This window comes from Schistocerca nitens, chromosome 1, assembly GCF_023898315.1.
Source record: "Schistocerca nitens isolate TAMUIC-IGC-003100 chromosome 1, iqSchNite1.1, whole genome shotgun sequence".
Taxonomy (NCBI): domain Eukaryota; kingdom Metazoa; phylum Arthropoda; class Insecta; order Orthoptera; family Acrididae; genus Schistocerca; species Schistocerca nitens.
In genome coordinates this window covers 270653949-270668372 of record NC_064614.1, presented here as the reverse complement: position 1 = coordinate 270668372, position 14424 = coordinate 270653949, and the positions used below count along the sequence as shown (strand labels likewise).

Genomic DNA, 14424 nt, shown 5'->3' with positions numbered 1-14424 from the left:
TGTTGTCCTAATCATCATCATTTTTATCCCCCTCGACAAGCTAGTCGCCGAAGTGGCGTCAACTCGAAAGACTTGCACCAGGCGAACTGTCTACCTTACGGGAGGCCCCTAGCCACACGGCATTTCCATTTAGAACACGACCGGTTTCCGGCTCTTATACGCCCATCTTCACGTGTTATTAGTTCTTGCTGTGACCCCGAGCACCCCGGTGGACTAGCACAGGACGCGGTGTATTACCGGCGAGCGCAGAGCACTCCGCATCCTGTCTGTACTAGTTACCGCGACGCTCCGGGTCACAGCACGAACTAACAACACCTGAAGATTGGCGTATAAGATCCCGAAACCGATCGTGTTCTAAATAAAAGAACCTTACAATTGCACAGTATTTTTAACCTTTGGTAGTATGAGCTCAGTTGATCCCTCCTGGCCTGGCTAAAAGGACTGATCCGGATTGGTAGGGTGTCATAAAGCAGTTGCATCCTCTCCTGAGTCTAGCTGGCCCACAAGTGTTGTATCTGGTCGTTGATACCCTGGTTACTGGCCCTGGGACGGAGTTGACGTCCGATGTTGTCCCACACATGTTCCGTCGTGTACAGATCTGAGGATCTTGCTGGCCACGGGAGTACTTGAACAACACATAGACAATTCATAGAAAGAAGCGTCAAGTCGGGGCGAGCATTGTCGTGTTGGAAAATGGCACTACGATACTGTCGCATTAGAGGTAACGCATGAGGACGCTGGATGTCCGTGTGGCATCATTGGGCCATCAAAATTCCGTCAATCACTGCCAGTTGTAACCTGAAACCATACTCACTGGCTCCCTACACCAAGATGCCAGGGGTAACACCGCTCTGTCTCTTCAAAACATTGAAGTGTATAACCACGATTCATCGCTGAATACAGTTTGACGCCATTCATCGGTCCATGCGGTCCAGTCGCGGCAGCACTCCAAACGCAGCCGTTTCTGGTGTAGTGATAAACGGCAGCTTCCGCGTGAGACGATAGTTCTCTATTCCGGCTACTGCTAGTGTCCGATCAGTAGTGCGGGATGACACAAGACGTTGCAGGGAGTCCATTACTTGTTCTCGGTTGGCAGGCGCAGATGTGAAGTGGTTACGATGTGCTTGGTACAAAACACGGCGATCCTGCCTTGTGGTGGTCAGATGTGGTCGACGGGTTTATTGAAGTCCAGCATTGGACGACTGTCGCAGCCAGATGCCCCATAAATCTGGACATTGGACATTGCACGATTCGGCCAGATGGAGACACACATTGAGGACCTTTCCAAACTCTGTCAGGAGCTGATAACAGTCTCACACGAGTATGCGGCATCTAGTTTCTTTTACAGTCATCACTCAACGTCTGACGTTGTTCATGTCTGGTAAATACACCACCAGGCCTGGTAACAACACTAAACACTAACACCACCAAGCACTACCTGTGATAGAGAACTGCAGCTCAATCATTTACATTCCCGACTACGGTGTGTACGTGGGCGAAGTTACATTGTCATGGTCTACTGGGTGCTTCACTTTTTTAGTGTGACAGTGTAAGTTGTGAAAAGTGGTGATCCTGTAACCCTCTCTTGGGATACGCCCGAAGTTACTTCTACGCCTTAAGATGTCTCACCTCTGAGAATGACATGATGTATTCTGTGTGCTAAGAACTCGTCAGTCCATTCATTCAGCTTGTCTTATATTCCGTACGCTCGTTTTTTTTGTTCATTAGGCGGGAATGCGGAGCTGTGCGGAGACTTGAGTGATCTTTTTGTGTGACGCTCTGCCTATTGATTTTTAACTGAATTTCTCTTTTGTTGTTGTTGTTATTCTAGGCAATAGCTACTAGCTAAAGTTTAAAGACGGCGTGTAGAACTGCTAGTCATGTACATGGGGAAAGATGCCTAAATTGTACCACTTTTGAGATTTTATTTAGTGCTGACCAAACAGTAAGCTACAAAATTATTTAAACAATGCATCCTCTTCTGTAGGACGTTGTTCTTGGTATTTGATTTAAAGAATGGAAATTCTGAGAAAAATAAGCCCACTCCACTTCATTTTCTGAACATCTTGAAGTTCTAAGTGGTTAGCCACTTACTTTACCAGGTAGTTAACCATTTATTATTACAGATACTAATTCGTCTAGAACCTATATTTTTGCTACAGGCGGTTTGCTACAGGTAAAAAATGACTTATAGAAAGCTCTTAAAGTTACAGATGCTCTACTTTATAATTACAAACAGTGTTTGCGGTTAATAAGTCCTTTTAGTCATTCGCGGTCGGATAGTCAAACTTGTAATTATTTCACACAGCTTATGTTATATTTACTTCAGAAACGTATTTAGGACTTCGTACACATTTCTGAACCTGTTATTCCACTGTAACAAACGTATGCAATGATGCCTATGTTTCCTTTCTCCTATTATGTTTCACCCCTCCTTTAGGCCACTGACAAGGAATAGTTTCTCCATTTATACTCCAGTTACTGCTTCTCGCCCCTTAGTGCATTCGTTGTTTCACTGGAATAGAACTATTCAATTGTACACACGCTTCCTTTCCTCTGTCGTCACTTTCCGACACTTTAATATTAGCCAGTGTCTGAGAATTGACTCTCCAATTACTCCAGTTGGTTTCCAGCCAACATGTGTAACTCACAGGAAAGCGTAAGAAGTACGTTCGAGGAACTTGAATGGGAATTTTTGGGAGCAACATGACGTTGTTCTCGGGAAGCCCTGTTTGGTAAATTTAGAGATCTGGTATTCCAGAAAGACGTGCACCGTTGTTCACCTCGTAGACGGATCACGAGAGCACGATTAGTGTGTTGATGCCGCATGCAGAGGAATATAGACTGTTCCTCAGTACGACAATGGAAAAGTGTAGAAAATCGCAAACGTTGTAAAGTATTCTTCACCGCGCACTGTATAGTGGATTGCAGAATATATGTGTACTTGTCTACACTGTGTGATCAAAAGCTTACGGACACCCCTATGTAATGCGGAAGTCACCACTGGAGGCCACGAAAGGCGGACCCGCCAGCATAAAAGGAGATCGGGGATTATTGTGTTGTCAGCAGAGAAACAATGCCAACGGCCTTGCCGCAGTGGTAACCCCGGTTCCCGTCAGATCACCGAAGTTAAGCGATGTCGGGCTGGGCTAGCACTTGGATGGGTGACCATCCGGTCTGCCGAGTGCTGTTGGCAAGCGGGGTACACTCAGCCCTTGTGAGGCAAACTGAGGTGCTACATGATTGAGAAGTAGCGGCTCCGGTCTCGGAAACTGACATACGGCCGGGAGAGCAGTATGCTGACCACATGCCCCTACATATCCGCATCCAGTGACGTCTATGGTCTGAGGATGACACGGCGGCCGGTCGGCACCGTTGGCGTTCAAGGCATGTTCGGGAGGAGTTTTTTTAGTAGAGAAGCAATAACGGAAGACTGGGTCGGTCAGGGGAGCTCAGTGACTAGTCATTGTACGTCACCTATGTAACATATCCATCACAGACATTTGAACCCTCATAAAGCTACACATATCGACCGTCGATGTGACTGTCAAGCGAAAACGCGGAGACATAACAACAGCTAAATCAAGACCTGACAGACTTCATGTACTGACGGTCAGGGCCCGTCGGCCATTGCGGATCATGGTTGTAAACAATCCATGAGATCAGCGGAAGGAATCTCTCGTGAGTGCCACAGCGCTACCAGTTGTCCAGCTAGCACAGTGACTGCTCGTATGTAGTTGAAACGAATGGTCGAGCATCACCTCATAAGCCACACGTTTCTGTAGTCACGCTGAGAAGGCACAATAGCGACGCCTCTGGACAGTGGGTGACTGGAAACGAGTGGTTTGGAGTGTCGAACGACACTCTACCCTGTGGCAATTCGATGGAAGTGTTTGTATTTGGCTAACGCGACAATAGCAGTTCTGTAATTCGTTCATCATAAGAATAAACCTGATTTAAACATTGGACAACGTATTCTTCCGCGTTTGCTGGAACCTCATTGGATTTCCGTTTCACGTAGGACTGCAGCCAAGCTGTCCTGGATACTGTCAGGTACGATAATAAGGGTACGTTTTGTGGTGTGCAGCCGGCCGCGGTGGTCTCGCGGTTCTAGGCGCGCAGTCCGGAACCGTGCGACTGCTACGGTCGCAGGTTCGAATCCTGCCTCGGGCATGGATGTGTGTGATGTCCTTAGGTTAGTTAGGTTTAAGTAGTTCTAAGTTCTAGGGGACTGATAACCACAGCAGTTGAGTCCCATAGTGCTCAGAGCCATTTGAACCATTTTTTTGTGGTGTGCATTACGCGCACATCGACTTTGCGATAATAAGGGACAACAGCTATACCGGCGCCTTTAACTTGGACCTGGTACAGCTAGCCTGCACTGACGTGGCCATCTGCATTTCACACGTAAAAAGAGACGAGGAGAGGGGCAATACATTTCGAATGTCATTTAATGTTTAAGCAGAATGAAACAATACACTGCGAATCTCCCACAATACGCTCCTTAGACGACTAGACGAAAACCGCAACATGTTATCGTTTTTAGCTAACGTACTGTTGCAATTAAAAACAAGAATGACGAAAATTCCTGGCTTAACCACAGCTTAATTTTTCTGCATAAGCTGTGTATAACGTAAGAGAGTATTGAATGATTTCACCGTATGGTTAAATACTGAAGCCACTGATGGTATTACTTACAGTCAGTTGTCTGGTAATCTCTTAGCTCCTTCCTTATCCGAATACGAGAAATACATTTCAGGTCTGGAAGTGTCATATGCTACGTTGATAACGAGCCTATCAACAGCAGAATCCACAAAGCCAACCAGACGCAGCATTTTCTCTTCTTCTTTTATAACGAGTCGTTCTATATCCCGCCAGCGTTCGGCAGTGACGTGTGAGAAAGCTGCGTGCGTTAGTTCCAGTACGTCTGGCAGCTTAACAGTCTTGTTACTTCTCGGGCCTAATCCCGCTGCTTGGCTCCAGACCAGTTGTGTTGGATTCATATTGTAATGGTACATAAGCAAACGCAAAAATACAGCATTTGTATGATGTGCTAGATGCTGTAAAAATGATAGTTTTTCGTGTTTCTACGATACTTATGTACTTCTGTGGTATAAAACGATGGACATAGTCCAAATAAAGAGGATTTGGCTTTTCATTTTTGCCTTAAATATTAATTTATGTTTTCTTAATTTAAACAACTTTTATGAACAGTCTTTCATAAAACATCGAAAATTAAGAATTTATATTTGAAATGGAAACAGCAATTTCACGTCCAATTTGTAATTAGAAACAAGAAGACGTGCATTATTCATAAAAAATGATGACGAGTTTTATAATTACGAGATGTAGGTATTTGAAATTGAACGAGGAAACAAAAAGACACTACAGACATTTGAACCAACACACAAATAACCGTTGGTGGTTCACATTCTGTTACGCTACGACTGCGCTACATGTTTCATGAGTTTGTATATTAACTGCTGTGTATAAACGCTGGGAAAACTTCAAAGCCAGTTGTTTCCATAAATGTATGAAAAACATTGAGAACAGCTTATTTCTCGGCACTTTTTAACAGTGTTCAAAGTCAAATGGCTCTGAGGACTATGGGACTAAGCTTCTGAGGTCATCAGTCCCCTAGAACTTAGAACTACTTTAACCTAACTAACGGAAGGACATCACATCAATCCGTGCTCGAGGCAGGATTCGAATCTGCGACCGTAGCGGTCGCGTGGTTCCAGACTGTAGCGCCTAGAACCGCTCGGCCACTTCGGACGGCTTTAACAGTGTTCCAAGAACGTGCTTCACTACGGAACAGAAAGCAACCTCAGCCATTTTTATACTGCGCATTAAGGGCACGGCAATCGTAGCACAACGCTGCAGAGGCTGTGACTGTACACGATTTTGAAAATAAAAACTACGTAGGTAAAGGGTGATTAAGAAAAACGTCGATGACTGTTAATACATTTGAATATCTTAAAAGTTTCATTTAACTTAACTTAGTAATAAGATATCTAATACATAAGTAGGGCCTGCTTTCAATAGCGAAACAACACCAGTGTACGTGTGGTGCGGCATCTGACCAATCATCGCGTTTGTGTTTGTTTACATCAGGTTTATTCATATGATGAACGGATTATACCTTACGTGGTTTCGGGTTTTCATTAAGGACGGCTGCCATTGCTACACAAACATTCAGACAGCTTATTGAAAGTGTCCCCAGTACAGTTCAAGCCGTTATAAAGGCGAACGGTGGACAAACCCCTTATTAATGTCCACTGATGGGTGTCCGAATACTATTGACTAGACAGTGTAAATGTAGACGAAATATTAAAGTGATTCATTGTGTACCATTATCCCTAACTAGTATCACAAACCGAGTTGGAGCAAAGTGAGTCATGGGAAACAGATGCAGATGCAACCAGGACATTTTTTACACACAGACAAACACACGCCCTATTAGGCAGATCCCATCTTGGGAGATTCTCCAGTGACGTGAACAGGAATTTAGCGTGATGAGGTCCTGTGACGTGCTGGGCAAGTCAGCTGTTCCTGTCGCGTAAGCAAGTGGTGCGGAACAGTGGCACCGCTTCCAGAGAAGACAGTGGCCCTCTTAATGATGACGCTGCAGCTAGCGCGAGCAGCGGGGTAATCCCGGCCTGTCGGGACCAGCAGCGGAAGCGGTCGGCCGGTCACGTCTGCAGCCGCGGCTGCGGCGGCCTCCCTGCCTGTGGCCGGCGGCCGCGGCCGGGCGCGCCGCATCCTCCGCCGCGGCCGCAGTTCCACGCCGCTGCCTCGCGCCGCAGACGCGTCGTTCCCACACTCCGCCTGGCCGCATTCTTCCAACTCTCTACCGCCCAGTCCTGCCGCATACTCGGTTTCTCTCCTCTGTTATATCTACATCTACACAGGGTGAAAAGTATTTAAACCGACAAACTCTGGGAGGTTGTAGGGGACATTAAAACAAATATTTTTCCCTAATGTCATTTTTTCCTATGAGGATTATTTAAACCGGTGGAGGCCGTATTACGCTCTTCAGTTGCAGGCAACTGCTGTCCACCAGTGTAGTAGTGCTTTGTCTCTGTTTACTAATGGAGCGATACATCTGGAGAGAGTACACTGATATGGTTGGTGCGTACTACATAGCGCACCACAACGGACGAGCTGCACAGCGGGTTTATCAACAACAATATCCTAATCGTCGTATCCCGCATCATACGACCTTTGCTGCAGTGTACCAACGTCTGCGTGAGACCGGGTCATTAGCAGATTACCTGGACAGGGACGCCGTCGCACGGTAAGAACGCTGCGATTTGAGGAAGCTGTCTTGCAGCATGTGGAGCGGGATCCTTCAAACAGCACTCGTGCAATTGCACGTAACATGGGACCGAATCAGACGAATGTAAGAACAGTCCTTCGAGAGCAGTTGTTACGTCCATTTCGCTTACAGCGTGTCCACAACTTGGAACCAGTTGATTATCCACCCAGAGCACAGTTTTCGCTGTGGTACCTGGAACAGTGTGAAATGCATCCTATATTTCCATCGTCAAGTGCGGTTCTTCGTTAATGTGTGGGTCGGTGTTGTTGGGGACTGTTTCATTGGGCCGTATCTGCTACCTAGGCCATTAAATGGCAGGCACTATTACAATTTTCTCGCGAGAGCATTGCCAGAATTGCTGGAAGATGTCCCGCTCCCTACAAGACAACGCATGTGGTTCCAACATGACGGGGCGCCAGCACATTTCAGTCGTCGTATGCGTCGATTCCTGCACCGACAGTTCCCAGAAACGTGGATTGGCAGAGGTGGTCCTGTACCATGGCCTGCTCGATCCCCAGATATGTCCGCTCTGGACTTTTTTGTGTGGGGAGAGATGCGCAACCTTGTTTACGCAACTCCTGTTGCATCAGAAGAGGATCTGGTTGCCCGGATAGTAGCAGCAGCAGGAACAATTCAGGAAACTCCTGGAGTTTTTACCCGTGTCAGACAGAACATGATCCGACGATGTAACCTTTGTTTACGTGTCAATGGAGGCATTTTTGAAAATCTACTGTAATTGAAAATGGGTTGTGTTAATGTGTTGTCTCTTGGTCATAAAAATGGAAAAGTGTTTGTTGGTTTAATTAATTTGCCGCCAGAGAAATCTTTCTATACCGGTTTAAATTCTCCTCATAGGAAAAAATGACATTAGGGATAAATATTTGTTTTGATATCCCCTACAACCTCCCAGAGTTTATCGGTTTAAATACTTCTCATCCTGTATACATACTCCGCAGTCGACCGTCCGGCGCTTGGCGGATGGTACCCCGTACCACTACTAGGCATTTTCTTTCCTATTCTACTCGCAAATGGAGCAAGGGTTTCTAGTATCTTATCTTGGTTGCCCTTACACGCATTGTATATTGGAGGCAGCGGAATCGTTCTGCAGTCAGCATCAGATGCCGGTTCTCAAAATTTTCTCAGTAGTGTTCCTCGAAAAGAACGTCGCGTTCCCTTCAGGGATTCCCATTTGAGTTTCCAAAGCACCTCAGTAACTTGCGTGTTGTTCGAACCTACCAGTAACAAATCTAATAGCCCTCCTCTGAATTTCTTCGATGTCTTCCTCTAATGTGATCCCAATCACTTGAGATGTACTCAAGAATAGGTCAGACTAGTGTACTATACGCAGTCTTCTTTGCAGATGAAGCAAACTTCCGTAGAATTGCCCCAATAAGCCGAAGTCGACAATTCTCCTTCCGTGCTACAATCCTTACATGCTCGTTCCATTTCATATCGCTTTGCAGTGTTACGACCCAATATTTAAACGACGTGTTTTTGTAAAGCGGGACACTGCTAATGCTGTATCCACACGTTACGGGTTTCTTTTTCCTACTCATCCACATTAAACACTTTCCTACATTTAGAGCTAGCTGCTATTCATCATAGTCATATCGTATCATCCTACAGTCACTCAGTTTTGACACACTACCGTACACCTCAGAATTATCGGCAGACAATCGCAGATTGCTGCCCACCCTGTATGCCAGATCATTTACACATAAATAGTCGCCATGTCACACTTCCCTGGGGGGACTCCTGACGATTCCCGTCTCCCTATGAACACTCGCCGTCGAGGCAACAGACTGTGTTCTATAACTTAACGAAGTATTCGAGACAATCTTATATATGTAAACCTGTTTCCGTTGTCGTCATCCACATATTCCTTAGTCAACCGAACAGTCCTGAGTTGTCCTACTGGTGTAGTCCCTCTGAAAGGACTCAGGCCTACTGTTCTTGCCTATCTGTTGTCCTGAATCTATCCCGTTATCACTTGTTCTACAGTCGCCGCGTTACAACCAACTGTCTGTACCATCTGTCGCTATGACGCTCCCATATTTCTCATGCCAGTGATTCTTCTTTTCTCAAACTCCCAAAGAGGCGATAAGTTGCACGTGCCCAAGTATTGTATGCTGCGATCTACATCGACATGACTATCCGGCAATGGACACTGAAGTACTTGTCAGTGGTTTCTTCGAACCACCTCCAGACTATTTCTCTACCGTTTCACACACTAACAGCGCATGGGAAAAAGAACACTGAAATATATCCGTAATAGCTCTGATTTCTCTCATTCTATTACGATGATTTCTCGCTATGTAGGTTGGTGACAAGAAAATGTTTTCACATTCAGCGGGAAAGCAGGTGATTGAAATTTCGTGAAAAACTCTCGCCACAACGAAAAATGCTCATTATTATATTGGTCGCCACCCCAACTCACCTGATATGTCCGTAGCACTCTCCCACTATTTCGCGATAATTCAAAGCGAGTTGCCCTTCTTTGAACTTATTCGAAGTCCACTGTCTATCCTATGTGGTCTCTTTGAGAAACGGTATCAAAAAGCCTTCAGGAAATCTAGAAATATAGAATCAGTTTGAGATCCCTTTTAGATAGCACTCATTATTTTCCGAATACGTTCTGACTATTTGGTAATAGATTCTGTCGATCACAGTATACTTTCCAAAATCGTACTGCAAATCGACATCAGTGATATAGATTTGTAACCCATCGGATTACCCCCATTTCCACTTGAAAATTTACAGTTGCGTTAGAAACACCTAATAACCATTATGTACCCTCACCATTTCCTCTATACGAATGGCTTTTTTCTTCATTGAAAATAACCTCACATAAGGATGAAATTTTAATCAACATATCTGAAAGACATGGAAATGGTAGCGCTCGATCAAAATGTTCACGATGTAATCAGTTTCATTTATGTCTGTATACAATTAAGAAGGAAGTTTTTATCCTGAGGAGATCGATAAAAAAAGCTAGAATGCTGCTAGAAAAATTCTAGGGACACGTAGGTGAAATGAAATTTTTAAGTATTTAGTTGAGGTAGTGGTTGCATTGAGTACCATAATGTCGGTAAACTCGAAGCAGTCAATCGAGATATAATTTCATTACTCACCGCAAAGGAATCGAGGAAGATTAGCGTTATAACGTCCAATCGACGACGAGTGGATAGAGTCGGAGCACGAGTTCGAACTCGGGCGATTTAGGAGAGCGACAAAAAGCTTAAAACTGTATGACCAGACAGGGATTTGAACCACTAACCTTTCGAGTGAGAGTCCAGTGCCATAGCCACTGTGCTATCTCGCTAAGTGAATGCACAGAGCCGCGTTTCTCGTGTAAATGAGTTAGTCTGAAGAAGATATTCCGTTGTTTCTTAATGAAAATGAAATCTAATGCTTATATAAAGCACTGTTCTGGGGAACACGAGCAGTGAAACATAAAATCATCTACCGCGAAACAATATAGCGTTGTTAATTCTCTTTATTTTGTTCTTTGTCGTTTGTCGAATACGTTTTGTGTAACATCGTTGTTAACGGTTATAGGTATATGTTTTATACAGTAATTACCGCCAGTAAAAGTGTAATTGTCGCCATCAATTGCGAACACTTCAATAGCCCATAGTCGCTCCAAAACAAAACATAAGGGCAAGGGAGAGCTACCACAAAAGACATTTAGCAACAATAGAATTTTGGGATTCAAAATAGAAATAAGGTCTGGTTTTATTATTATTATTATTATTATTATTATTATTATTATTCCGTAGCGTCATTAGTACGACGCTTGCAGAAAGGTAATGCTTCCAAATGTTTAATGTGAAACTGTTAAAGCTTTTTGAATATAACAGACGTTCTTAACATTTACCGACCGATCTCACTTTTGCCAGCTGTTTCAAAAATCTTTGAAAAGGTTATGTTCAAGCGTCTACTTAAGCACCTTAGTGAAAATAACATACTGCCAGAGTCACAGTTTGGGTTTCTTAAGGGTTCTGATATTTAGAAAGCTATTTACACTTACAGCGAAAATGTTCTTAAGTCATTGGACAACAAATTAGAGGCAACTGGCATATTCTGTGACCTGTCAGAGGCGTTTGACTGTGTGAATCACAGCATTCTTTTAAGTAAATTAAAATATTATGGCGCCACTGGTAGTGCTGCAAACAAAGGGTGTCATTACGTAACACTTCAGCAGTAGGCAATCAGACATCATCTGACTGGGAAGAAATTACATGTGGTGTTCCCCAAGGTTCCATACTAGGTCCACTACTGTTTCTTGAGTATATTAATGACCCGTCATCTGTTACATTACCAGATGCCAAGTTTGTCTTATTTGCAGATGATATAAACATTGCAATAAATAGTAAATCAAATATAAATTTAGAAAGGGCAGCTAATCAAATTTTTGCTGACATTAATAAGTGGTTCATAGCCAATTCACTGTCATAAAAACTTTTAAAAGACCCACTATATGCAGTTCAGAACTTCCAAGAGATTTCCTTCTGGTGTGTGTATAAAATATGATGACATGGAAATAGGAGAAGTTGAGAGTGTAAAATTCTTGGGACTACAACTTGATAATAAATTCAGTTGGGAGCAACATACTAACGAACTGCCAAAGCGCCTAAACGAGTCTGTGTTTGCAATGCGAATGATGACAGACATAGGAGATATAAATATAAAAAACTGGCATATTTTGCGTGATCTTCACTCCATTATGTCATATGGTATCATATTTTGGGGTAACTCCACAAGCAGAGAAAAAATTTTTAGAGTACAGAAGCGTATAATAAGAGTAATGATTAGTGTAAATCCAAGAACATCATGTCGAAACCTATTCAAAGAATTGGGCATATTAACCATAGCTTCTCGGTATATTTATTCCTTAATGAAGTTTGTTATAAATAATACATCTCTTTTTCCAACTAACTGCTTAGTACACAGTATCAATACTAGGAATAAGAACAATATACAAAAAGATTTAAAATCACTTACTCTTGCCCAGAAAGGAGTCCAGTATTCAGCAACGCATATTTTCAATGAGTTACCAGCAACTATTAAGAGTTCAGTTTCAGACAAGGCACAATTTAAACATAATTTAAAAGAATTTTTGGTGGCAAACTCCTATTCCATCCATGGGTTTCTCAACAAGTGCAGTACTCAATTTTAATGAAAATTTATTATACTTTAATTTTTGACAATACTTGGTTGTAACAGCCAAGTAGCTACCTACTGTGTGAATGATGGATGTATGGAAAGCAGATGTAAGTCTTAAGTCTGTAAATAGTGGAAGTTTAATTTTAAATCTTGTACATAATCTGACTGTTCTTAACTGAGGATCACTGAAATGAATAATTTACTTGAATTTTTGACAATACTTGGTTGTAATAGCCAAGAAACTAGCAAATGTCCGAGTGATGGATTTAATGAAAGGATATGTAAGTATTAAACCTGTAAATATTAGAAGTTTAATTGTAATTCATGTACATAATTTTACTATTTATTGACTGAGGATCATTAAAATTAATGAAACTCAAGTTTTTCTAATTACATTTTTGTAATTTGTTTATCTGACATATTCCACACCCAGGAAGATTCCCTCTTTTATGGGTCTATGGAATGAATAATTAATCTAATCTAAATTCTACATCTTTATTCTTCATGTCTAAATATTTGCAGCCGTCTGCCGCTCGAGGGTTCCGAATTGTAGCTTGTAGCATGAGGGTGTGTAACGTAACTATGTCGATGCGTTAGAAACAAGAGTGCTACAATCGAGTTTCGAATTCGAAGACTTCGTCCACACGTCGAGCACCCTCTCCTTCAGCATGACAGTACCAGACCACATACGAGTGCTGCGACAGCTGCAACAATCCGACACCTTGGGTTCACTGTCATCGATCACCCTCCGTACAGTCCGGACTTGGCCCCATCCGATTTTCATCTGTTTCCAAATCTTAAAGAACACCTTCGACGACTTCAGTTTGACAGAGATGAAGCGGTGCTAGCGAGGTGAGATTGTGGCTTCACCAAGTAAGTCAAACTTGCTACAGTGACGGTATCAAGAAACACTTCTATGATTGGGAGAGATGTCTTCGTCACCAGGGTGACTATGTTGAAAAATAAGTTTGTAGACAATGAAGAACATGAAGAATAAAGATGTAGAATGTTAATAACGTTTGCTTTATTTAAAATGCTTTAATATTTTTCACATAAAAAATTCGGATGCATTACTTTTTAGCACGCCCTCATATCTCACAGTTCTCCAAGGTACTATTAAAGGTCAGAGTTAGCACCTACATGCAGTGTTCTTTGTTCGACTTGGGGCCAGAGACTGGGTTCCCGTGAACTTGCCGTAGATTTTCTTCTCTATTTGTTAATGACTAGAGACTAGCTTCTCAATTCGTGTGATCCATGCGTTTGTTGTTGATCGTAAAATGATTAACGAGGTCTCCCACTAGACAAATCTTCGGCTTTCTTACAACCAGTGTTGTTGTCGTGTCCAGAATGCTGCTTTGTAAGAGGTCCCCCGTAGTCCTCCGTGAACCGCGACCGTCGGCGTGCAGCAGACGTGACGCAGGCACCGCGCCACGCGGTGTTCCCACACTGGTGCACACGAGGCCCTCTGCCGGGCTGTGACCAGCAAGCAAAAAGGACGTTTCGTGTCCAGCTGTCGGGACCCACGTGACGGGGGCGCTAATGGCTGTGGCGAGAATCGATAGCCGGCGGGCGCTGCGAATTTTAAGGCCGCTGTCTCGTTGATAGGTCTGATGTCGAATAACGGCGCCTCTGTAACTGCTACCCCAGGCTGCTGCCTATTGCGAACTAAACCTTGAAGAACCATTAGCTGAAAATAATTTACAGCACGAAAGCTAGAGAAGCAGGGAAGGAACAGAAGAAATATTTATACCACTAGATCCGCACCTGCCGCAGCGTATACAGAATAATACCTTAGAAATATCACCAATCATCCTGACCCCATATTCTTTAAAGAATCGTACCCCCATCTGTAAAAAGAGTTCAGATGTCTAATTACTTTAAGAACGAGTTAATGCGCTAGATACTTGACGATAAACATGTAAAACGTTTATGGCTGAAGG

At 43.4% G+C, this 14424-nt stretch overlaps 1 protein-coding gene and 1 pseudogene across 5 annotated transcripts in view; both read left to right on the top strand.

The window, feature by feature from the left end:
* Positions 1 to 14424, top strand: part of LOC126248013 (regulator of G-protein signaling loco) — a 243485-nt gene that overhangs the window by 127848 nt on the left and 101213 nt on the right. The window lies entirely within an intron of this gene.
* LOC126210224 (5S ribosomal RNA) lies at positions 3079 to 3196 on the top strand (annotated as a pseudogene).